General features: G+C 35.9%; 1 pseudogene; it reads right to left on the bottom strand.

The window, feature by feature from the left end:
• Positions 1 to 11,081: 11,081 nt before the first annotated feature.
• Positions 11,082 to 11,831, bottom strand: LOC149421662 (uncharacterized; annotated as a pseudogene).
• Between the last annotated feature and the right edge of the window lie 429 nt (positions 11,832 to 12,260).

Below are 12,260 nucleotides of genomic sequence, written 5' to 3'. Positions count from 1 at the left end.
GAAAGTGTCATAATAAAAACAATTGTGCAATTATACCTAATTAAAATTAAATTAAAATAGTTAATTAATTACACAGATAAAAAATTGATTTGAATGATATATTTAAATGCTAAAATTAAAACTATGATTTTACATAAATATTAAATTTAAAGTATGCCTCAAGAATTAAAATAGTTAATTAATTACACAGATAAAAAATTGATTTGAATTATATATTTAAATGCTAAAATTAAAACTATGATTTTACATAAATATTAAATTTAAAGTATGCCTCAAGAATTCCATTTGGTGTCCCCATTATTCGCCTCTCTTTGAACACAAAATCCTTAGAAACTGTACCAAAGTACATAGATACATACTCCGTTATTATAATTTAATACGATTATAATGATGGCCTCCATGGTCAAGGGGTAAGGCTCTTGGCTAGCAATTTGGAGTCTGCGGGTTCAAATCCATGCGTGTACAAGTAAATTTTATTTCATTTTCTGTGTTATTTCACATAAAAATAATATAAGGTGTATTTGCGAAACGATCTAGGGTGGTAGGTACTTTCAGTATCGTACTGGAGTAATAAGACCACCATTCAGAATTGAAACGTTGGTTGAAATGGCTTTAGTCATGTTTGGCGACCAGTTTTGGTGATCTGAAGAGCCAAGTAATTCCCCACCATCCTGTTCCCTATTGGCTTCCTCTCCCCATTATCTTCAGCCTCACAACATATCTCAATTGGTCATAGTTTCACTAGCTTCAGGCGATTGGGAGCAGTTGGGACTCTTGATCCTTATTAACTTCTTTTTTTCAGTTTTGGTCCCTTGGCAAAAAGGTTGCTTATCACTATTCTAGATTATTTTCGGAATCTTCTTCATTTTTATAAAATCTCTAAGTACGGACTACTAATTTGATATAATGTGCTTCATTTTGTATTTGAAAATTTTCCCACGATCATCCTGGTTTATTTGAGCAGTATAAAAATATATGATAGTAGTATCCTGTACTAAATGATATTATCGATTTGTTATCTTATCTAGGAGGCTGTGACCAATAATATGACCGTTGACCATGTGACCTTGCACATATTCAAATAGTGTCCACTGGTCAATATGAATGGATATTGTCCATGATATTTTAAAGTTAAAGGCAATTTAGAACTTTTTGAAATGACTAATAAAAATCAAATAACTAATAAAAGTCTTAAGTGTGCGGCCTCCATTAGCTAAGATATTACATCCGGATGTTGAGGTCATTTAATTCATTCAATATTATTGCCCACATTGGAAACAAACTAAAGTTTTTGTTTATGACATCTTAATGAATATTATAGCCGCATCAAATATTTAACCTTTCCTGATCTGTGGTGTGCATTTACTACACATTGCTTCTAATAACTTTAAAAACTCTATAAATATAATAAATTCTGGGTTCAGATTTTAGGTATTCCTCCGTTATACATTTATGCAATAAATTAAAAAATAATATTATACATAGTTTTCAAATTCAATTAAAAATCAGAGATTTTTGTTAAAAATCGGAAACAAATACACCAATGTGTGACGCGAAGAGTGTGCGAGGAAATGACACGCTATTGATGTCCCGCTTTAGTTAGCTATGCAGGAACATGAGAAATCCAAAGGTCCACAGTTGTATTTTGATTTAGACTATCGATACCTATGATCGCATAGCTGTGTATGTGCCAGCCGCCAGCCGCCAGTCGGTAGCGGACCGTCGTTAGATGTGGACCCCTCGCACATTTTTTTAGCATCTGCCGATGGTTTTTTCATGTTTTCAGCAATTAAATTACAATTATTATCACTTTTGAAATAAAATATAATAAACATAAGCGATTACCTATGAATATTCATATTTTTCCGATATTAAATCGCTTATTTTGAGATGTGTATTGACTACACAGCAATCGGAACGCGTGGATTTTTTTAGCACAGTAAGGGAAAGGTTAATAAATAAAAACTTTCCAGTTTTTTATTCTAAAAACTAGCTGACGTGTACCCAGAGTCGCTCGGGGACATAAACGGTTTGAGGTAACGTTTTGGGGTTGTGAATTCTAGCGTAAATGAAATCTGGGTGCATTTTTAAGGTGGATATAATATTATTGTATCGTAATAAGTATTTGTTTTACTTGATCGTGCCATGTCTTCAACCATTCGCTTCCAAGTCATACATTCTCCTTACATCTCTTTCATCATTCATCACTCACTTCTCATATTTCCACAAATAATTATTTGATTCATGTCTTTTTCGGGCATCACCGACTTTTTATTCCATTAGTCTCATGTAGTATCATGAAATCCACACTGTTACTGCGGATATAGTTTACATATATTTAGGCCGGTGACAGGATAAAACATCACAATGATAATTCATCACATCTTTAAAAAGTTATATAGAGTCATGGAAAGTGATCAAACAAAAACTTTATTAGCTGGGTTAAGTAGGTCGGGTTAGGTTAGGTTAGGTTAAAAAATTTATTTCTTTCGTCGTTTCTAAAGACTTTATATCACTTTTTAAAAGTGTTTTGAATTGTCACTGTGTTGAGTTATCATGGAACCATTGAGGCCATAGGCCCATTGTGATATCTCCCATTTTACCTCATTCTTTTAACAGTCACCCCTTTTATAAAGTTTACCAGGGTTGTCATTGGATATGTGGCTATATCTTTTGGTTCCAAAATGTGTCTTCCCAGGTCTCATCTCTCCTCTCCAATCCCCCTTGGTTCCCTGAAGGCCCATAAGGGAAGAGAGCCTCGTCTATCCTCTCCACTCCCCTTTGGTGCCTTGAAGGCCCCACAATGGAAGAGTTCGCGGAGGTGGCCTCATCTCTCCTCTCCACTCCTCCTTGGTTTCCCGAAGGCCCCATGGAGGAAGAGTCTACTCCCCGTTGGTTCTTTGGGGATCAGATGGTGGCACAAAATGAAAGGCGTGTCGTGAAGGTCACTGTGTTTATTGGTGAGTCAGTTGCCGTGACAAGGAGATGATGTAGGACAAATGTTGAATACTCCGGTTGCTGCCGTGATGTACTGGTCAGGCGCGGGTCAGTGAGTCGACGCCGGGCGCTGGTGACCGGGACTCGATGACTGTCAGGCACTGGCGATCTGGGGAATCAATTCATCAATTCAATCAATAATCAATCAATATGGGGATGGCAACTAAATCCTAGGCACTCGCACAGACTGTATGTTTCAGGAACCTTCGACAGCGCGGCAATTATGCATAGGCCGTAGACTCGAACCTTCTGGCGAGTTCTCGTAATGTGAAAGACGGACTTGCGATATTATTGTTGTCAATAGACAAGTAGGTGCTTGCAGTACGTAGGTTGCTTTGTTTACGATGCGATTTGGACTGCAGGTACATAATTCGGGAGTAGGTACTAAGTAGGTCGAGCGGTTTATTATTAATTAGTTGATCTAGATTTTTCTAGACGCCACAGTTCCCTGAAGGCCTCGTGACGAAAGAGTCCACTCTCCCTTGGTTCTCCGAGGGCTGCACAAGGGAAGAGGGCCTCATCTCTCCTCTCGACTTTAACTAACTCCGTATCTCATTCCAGTGCAGAGATAACGTGTTAAGTCTTTCTCAAGCGTCCCCGACTTCTTCTACCAAACAACTCTCTTAGCACTCCTGGCATTAATCAGAACAAACTTTGAAATTTTCAGTTTAATCGGATGAAAGGAATGCGCACTGAACAAATAAAGAAATGTTGTACAGATTGAAAAGAAATGGTTGAGTGAATTTACGAGTTTGGTATGGATTTTGCCTATCCATTATATTATAGGAGCTTAATTTAACATTCTTAGAAAGTACTAATTTCACAGCTTTTCATTTCGGCACTCCAGTTCTAGTAGATTGTCTTGACTTTGCTACCTAGCATTTCGACTATATAATAAAAGATGAACCACAGAGTATGTTGGAAGGCACCTAATGCATAATATATCTTGCAGATGATACTTCTTTCTCTTGACTTGTTAATCCCTGGCTAACTGGCATAATTCTATAGAATTTATACTAACGCAGCGAGAGTTGGCTGCAACAAAAAAATTGCATTGAATGCAAATGTATCGTCACTAGCGGAAAAGGGACAGCAAGCTGCCTGTAAAAAAATATTGTTAATTTTACTTTTCATCTCATTTATTCATTAGACTACGTATACTACTAATACATATAGGATGTAGACAATGGCTAATGCTGATAATACATGCACATATCTATCAATATAGATATATTTTCCATTAACCATTTGAATTCAGTTTTGAAGCTTATCACATAGATAAGGTTATAAAATAGAAATAAAATAATATTCGTGATGCTAAAATACATTTTATATAATCGACTTCAGCACGCTTTGAACTTTAAATTGTGAAATAATCACTATTACTAAACGAAACACGCTGTATGTAAGTTATGCATATGTGTGAGTATTGTGATAAGGTCAACTAAGGTTGATAGACTATACCACCCACTTTAACTATCAAGTCGTTCCCCAGCAGCTGAAAGCTGAGAAGACAGAATTCTAATCACCTCCGACTTGACCAGTGGCGCATCCATGGGGGAACCCAGGCCCCCCCCCAAATTAAAATAAAATATAGATAGAAGTTTTTTCAAGAAGAAGAAGCGCAATGCTTGTAGTCATTTTTAATTACTTCAACTGGTAGGTACTGGATCTAGCACTGTGCATTGTGGGATTTATTGTGTAATTATTTATTAGAAATCTTTTTCCCACAATTATTACGGACTGCACCTCGCGGCAGGAAAATTACAGAAACAGACTGCGCCTTGCAGTCTCGAATTTTTTAATCTAAGCTTACGTGTATCAACAGTCATTGCAGGTTTTTTTCACGTTGTACTAATTGAACTTGTAAAATTAAAGTTTGTTATTTGAAATCAAAAGAAGTATGAAAAAAACGTGCACAAAGTGATAGGTACATTTTTCATTATAAAACTGAAAATAATGTGGGTATTAAATTTAAAAAAAATGTTCAGGTCCTTAATTATGTATCATAACTTTTAGAAAATGGATTGTGCACACGTACGTAAGAACATCACAATGAAAACACTATGTTTTGTTTGTGACTTATTGAATTTAAAATTTAAATATAATAATTTTTATGAACAGCGTATTTTCATTATTTTGACTCCCAAAAGACAATATCCTGAATGCGCCACTGGACTTAACACCTACTTCTGGCTTCATCCACATTCATAGGTGCGTTTTCTCATACTCACTCTGCTGTTGACATGACTCATCTCGTGTATTCGATAATTTGATACATTCGAACGTGTTGTGTAAGTACGTATTCATATTACTCAATTATGTTGAAAACAGTTTTAACTAATGTTTGCATAATTTACGAGTTCCTCGATTTTGATTAATATGCGATATCAATATTAGAAGGCTGGAAGCGTCTTTCATGTCACTCGGAAGTATACTCGGAACCTGCTACCTACCTAGACAGTAGTAATTAGTGGTTTGGAATGTTTCATGGCTCTGGCTCTTGGCTCGCCAAGTCTCGGGAGATTCTGAGAAAGTTCTATCGACAGATACCTAGCTATTCCGATCATCAATCGCCGCCGTCGGCTCAAAACGTAAACACGACAAATGGGTCACGAAAGTCACTTCTCGGAATGTGGGCAATAGGAAATCTGATGGATTCATCTTGCAGTTTCTTTGCAGCTGTGTCTCTGTTCGTGTTTGCGGCGCTTTACGGTATCGCGTTAGCGGTGTAGATCGCGAGTGTGTCGACACCGCTGGAAAAATATAGCCAAGTGCCAGTTAGCCAGTTTGCAAATAATATTATAATGTTTGCGCCATCGCATCGCCGAGTGGGCAGAGAGTGTGCAGCGTGCAAGGCCAACGGGTCCCCGGACTCGCGGCTAATATGCGGCCGCGGCCGCTGCAATGCCTACAGTCACTCATAACTCATACTCCAAAAGGAACCGGCGCGGGTTCCACAGGGATCAATAATAGGTCCACCCATCTTTGGAAATCCCCTGATCCTCGGGGTTCATCCTGCATCCCTTACTATAATAATACTAATTTATTCAGAAAAGATATGTTAGGGCAGTGCTATGCAATAGTTACAACAATAAGGAGACAAATAATTTAAGTAGTAAACGAATTGAAAAAGTAAGTAAAAAGTAACTCACCTGAGAGATGGCTGCTATTCTTAAAAATGAAAATAATAATTCATTAAATAAAATATCACGTCAACATGGCAGTTTTTACAATAGAGGGAACAAAGCGCGGGCGAAGGCGAGTCAAAAATTTGTGAGGCTCATAAATGGAAAATCTTGCATTATTTATGCATTTAATAAACGAATGCAAATTATTTTACGACGGCTTTTGCGGGAATCCCAGTAATGTCCACCATCGTGAAATTTTCCATTCGGTAAGTACAATGGGTTTGCGGTTAACATCACCTCGATAATAAGATGATAATTTTTTACGACAACATTCTAATGACTTAAATTCTAGTAAGGCGTAAACTTAACTAATATAAAAATCCACAAATACGTATTTAAATCTCGATTTGTGGGCACTTGTAGGAAATGTGCAGATGATATCACGGAAAATCTTCTTAGAAGGAAGTTAATACATCCTAGATGACTAATTAGTAGATCACAATCATCATACCAAATAACTAAAAAAATATCTCAATCTGTAGAACAAAATACAGTTTTAACAGATATATTTGGTAGAGGGTACAGATTCTTCTAGTTAATGGTTCACCAAAGCAATTATAAAATTAGCGGTAAGCACCAGATTTTATTTTTCTAGACGATGAATTAATTTATATTTAATTAGTAACTTCCCGAGGGATCCCTCTAGAAACATTTGAGATTTAAGTAATACGTTAATCAGAAATAATTCAATTAAACCCCACAGAAAGATCGATTTTCGAGGCCTGCTAGGGCAAAGTCAACCGTACGTCCATTAATATTATTTCTACACGACTTCATCACTTATGTTTTTTTTTTTTATTTTTTTTTTTATAGTGAACACCTCACAAGAGTCCCAACTGCTCCCGTCTGGAGCCAGTGAGACTATGGCATCCCCAATTGGGGGATGTTGTGAGGCTGAAGGTAAGTGTGGAAGGGAAAGAGGAAGGTGGGGAAGTACCTGGCTATTCAGATCTAGTCACTAAACACGGCTAAAGCCATTTGGAGCAACGTTTCAATTCTGAATGGTGGTCTTACACCAGGGCGATACTGGTAGTATCTTCCACTCTGGAACGTGCCGCAAATATACTATATATTATTTTAATTAATTAATTGTGAAATAACACAAATTAATCAAATAAAATTTATTTGCGCACGCCGGGTTCGAACCCGCGACCTTCGGAATGGCAGTCCAATGCGTTACCACTGGACTATGCCGGCGTCAATGTCGTTATGATTCCCACTTTATTTTAGAGATTCGACAGGGCAAATTCAACGGCAGGTCTGTCCAATACACCCGGGCCGCTCGTCGCATATTCTTGTGCACGGCTGCTTCACTTACGTCGTTAAGATTCTGGCTAACGTGTTATACCACAATACCTGGAAATGTAAAGAAGAATCTCAATAATATCTTAATATAAGACAAGAATCTAAAAAGTTATAGAACCGCTGTACTCGTATTATAACGAATGGACAAGAATTTACGCGTTTTCGGTTTTTCTAATTTGTCCGGATAAAGTTAGTTGGAGCGGACATAGCGATGTCGACATCTTCGGCGTGCCTATTAATTCCGCTGCAGCCGAGAGTCCTTCCACTGGACCACTCCCTCCTTCGCAGTCACCTCCCGGCTCTCCTCACTCCACACGGCGGTGACTTATTCCACTAGCACTACGTACTATATTCATATCAGACGATTAGTAAGTAATTTCAGCGATGCAATATGGCGTTATTTTTACACTTTAATCAAAGCTCAACAGAAATAATACCTACAATCAATCAATCAATCAAATGTAATATTTTGTAGGTAGGTACATCTTTATTCTATGATTTTACAGAACAACATTTTAATGACGTGTGCTTAGAAGGAACGGCTGCGCGGCATTATTCATACAAAACTTGTATGAAAATTTTGAGGCCAAAATATTTTACCAAACTGTAGTACTTTTTTTAAATCAAAAGGTATAGCAAAAATGTTACTAGTATATACAGACGTATTCTACTTAAATTATAAAATACAGGACATTAAATAATTCTTTAACTTTCAATGATATTTGAGGCCACTTTAACAATTTTTTGTGAGTCAATGGTAATTATTGTAAAAAAAATCTTACTTAACAATCTTTTTTAATCTTATCACAGATTTAGGAAATGAGATAAAAAGAATTTCGCATTCTCAGACCATAAAAATATTACCATTTAGTTATTTCGGCTACTGGCATTATACCTAGCTCTCTCATTAAAAATTTAGGCGAATTAGATATATCAATTTTTTTAAAATAAAAATGCAAAAATCAGTCATTTTAAATACATGTAGGATTACGAAAGATTTTTAAAATATTTATGTTGAGGGATCAGTAGGATTTGTAGGAGTTCTACCGAGCCGAAACCTCTGATATGAATATATCTGGAGTCGGTGAATTATTTTCTATTTTTGATCTCTGGTGAGTTGACGTGTTGCTCTTGTATTGTTTTGTATTTATTTTGCTTATATAATGCACTTGGATAATGTTGATTGACTAGATGATCATTTGTGGAAAAGTATGTGGAAGGGTTTTGTTTTTCCTATGGGGAAGATTTACCCCGGACATAAAGTCGGAAAATCGATTTAATTATAAAGAAATGTAAAATAAAACAACGCAATAATAGAGTTTTTTTGATCGAAATTTGAAATTTGTTTACGAAATATTTGGGTTCCAACGTGAATCGGTCATTTGTAATTGAAATATAAACCCATCAAAATGCCTTCTTAATCATTTGTATCTGTAAATATATCTATTTGAATTTCACTTTTGCATTCGAGAAAGAATGAGTGCAAATCTTGGAAATGGAAATTAACCCTCTTCCCGACATCCGATCGAGCTGACACTCGGCAGATAGGCTTGTTGTCGATGACAATGCATTCTATCACGTACGAGTATATTTTGGAAGCAATCACGCACACACTCGCAAATTACAGCAGTTAATATATCTACGAAATAAATGTCGAACATACTCGATGAAAGTTCATTCCTCAAACAACTATTTTTTTGTTGTTGTTTTGTTTTAAAATACATTTTACAGCAGTTAAGAGCCAGTCAATGGGAGGATGGTTCAATCCTCACTATGACCAAAACAAAAAATAAATATATAAACATATATTTTTTGACCGGTCGGTGGCCGAGTTGACATCGCGTTTGGGTCCCACCCAGGCGTAGTGTGTTCAATTCCTCGGCAAAGTCCTCCATCACAACACAACCAACATTTCCAGCTTACTGTGGTGGTAGTAGGAGATTTTCAAATATTGTCAGGTTCTTCGCAACCTGGGAATGTTTGACTTTCTTTTAAAAAATACTTCATTATATTTAATTACCAGGTAGGTCAACGTTATTTAAAAAAAATTACCATTAACTCACAAATAATTGCCAAGGTTGTCTCTAAAATTGTGAAAATGATTTCTTTCATATCCTATATTTAATAGTTTGAAACGCAAATAAATGAAGTAGCACATATTCGTACTAGAAATTGGCTACAACTTTTGATTAAAAAAATGATTATTCAGTTTCTTCAAGTATTTTGGCCTCAAATACAAATTTAAGATTTGTATGAAAAACCAATTCTAATGGAATAATCATTTTAATACTCTGTTTGAAGCAATGTTATTTTACAATCACTTAAGATTTAGGACGGGTTGTATAACAGAATTTGAACAATTCATCAAATTCTGTTGTTATCCACGTACTTTGGAACAACCGGCCCATGATGATATAATCCACTATTCTATTGAAATCTCGGACGGTTGACAACCCTTATGATTTACGATAATGTTTTCAGGTCACACCACACGAATACATTACTATACGAGTGTCAAAGGTTATAAGAAACATCTTCACGGAGAAAACATTAATGTATTTTCTCAGATCGTGTGCTGGCTATTTGATCTTTATAATATTATATTCGTATAATTAGGTCTGACACTTGCGGTATATGAATTGTTGTTTATTTGATTTGAAAGAATAGTGCTACCTGACAAGTCAATCCTATATACTATCATAACAATATGTCTTCGTACCAGTGGCGATTTTCTATAAAATGTGTTTGTGCGGTGAACCCCCATCGAAAATATGAGAAAATGTGCTTATTTGAGTCAAATTTGCATAATAATAATATCAGCACATTATAAACAGTAGGTAAGCCATGAACATTCCGCCTTTAAAATCCACGCGACTGAAAAATAGGTCGAAGAGCAACCCGGTATTCCCGTTTTGTGAGTTATAGTATCAGCACAAAATACTCCATATAAAAAATCGAAACATCACAATCGCCCTGACCATATTATCGCAAACTTATGCCAAATTAAAACTATCCTGGTGCGCCGCGAAGCATGATGTTTGATGCCACGTGACCTCTGGAGATTGACGAATGGCGCGGCCGGACGGTCTTGTGGGCACAATAAATGTGAATTGCTATGTATTGCGTTATGTTTTGGTATTTAACATTCTATATTATTCCTGCATTTCTCCAACTCTATAAATCTACTGATAAAATGAACAGATTTTAATGTATCTATACTTATGTTTTTGTATTTTAAATTCAACCCTTTTTAGATAACACGCTATACTCTTTATTTACTAATGATTTAAACAGAAATAAACTCTTATTTTGTATGATTTGCTTTTATTAACTGATAAGAAGTACATTTGTTATACACTCGCTTTGCAATGTCACAGAAGAGAAAAGGAGTACATAATATATTCTACCTACAACAAGGTCAAGTTAGAGTTACTACAAAAGGGCGGGAAATTTAAATCCATCACTCCCTCTAAATTCGAGCCTTATAATATTAAAAAAAAACAAAAATAACTGAATATTAATTACCCTTTGAAACAAGATATTATACAACTTTCAAAATATTCTTACATAATATTATTTGTAGAGTTTTTAATTGTGCATTCCAAGTTTAGATCTTAAAAATTGAAATTTATCCTTTGGCAATGCTTTGGTAAATATATCTGCATATTGATTATCACTACTTACAAATTTTAGATCAATATTTTTTTGATAATATTTTTCTTTAACAAAGTGGTACTTGATGTCGATATGTTTACAGCGTTTATGGAAGTTTACATTTTTGATAACACTGATCGCACTTTGATTGTCTAAATGTAAGCACATTGTATCTTGTTTATATTCCTCAATATCACATAACAACTGTTTTATCCACATAGCTTCTTTGGTTGCAGCACAGGCTGCCATAAATTCTGCTTCTGTTGTTGACAGGGCAACTGTTTATTGTCTTTGGCTAGACCGTGTTACAGCTGCTCCATTTTTGATGAAAACATAGCCCGTGATTGAACGTCTTGTATCAGGATCATTGGCATAGTCAGCATCACTATAACCAGTCACTACTGGTGGCTGTGATGTGGATGAGTAATACAGTCCGTACTCTTTTGTATCTTTCAGATATTTGAAGATTTTCATCACGGCATTCCAGTGTGTTTTATTGTAACAATTTAAAAATCGACTCACTAGGCTCACTGCATACATAATTTCAGGCCGACTCACTATAGCTGGGTGCATGAGGGAACCCACAGCTTCTCTGTAAGGAATGTTCTTTTCTGGGTCTCCATCTCCTTTTTGTAACTTTACATGAGGGTCCACAGGAACACTGTTGGGGTTGGCTCCAGTCATGTTAAACTTGTGCAATATCTGTTCCACATATTTAGTTTGATGTACGAATATACCATTGCTGAGTATCTCAATTTGCATGCCTACAAAGTTACTCACTGAATTCACTATTTTTACATCAAATACAGTTTTTAAGTCATTAGTTATTTCTTTTAGTACTGATTCATCTTAAGAAAATAACAAGCCGTCATCAACATACAGGCAAAGGTAGCATTTCTTATTGTTGACTTGACCAAAATAAACACATTGATCAGCTTTGCTGTTGACGAAACCAAATTTCTTTAAAATCGAGTCAAACTTCTTATTCCAGCAACGGGGAGATTGCTTCAAGCCATATAGAGACTTGTTGAGCTTACATACCATATTGCCTTCACTAGGCAGACCTTCAGGTGGAGTCATTAATATAGTCTCTTCAAGCTCACCGTATAAGAA

The sequence above is a fragment of the Hesperophylax consimilis genome, chromosome 8 (genome assembly GCF_061612785.1).
Source record: "Hesperophylax consimilis isolate HC1 chromosome 8, BYU_Hcon_1.0, whole genome shotgun sequence".
NCBI classification, from domain to species: Eukaryota; Metazoa; Arthropoda; class Insecta; order Trichoptera; family Limnephilidae; genus Hesperophylax; species Hesperophylax consimilis.
This window is presented reverse-complemented; position numbering and strand designations above follow the sequence as displayed.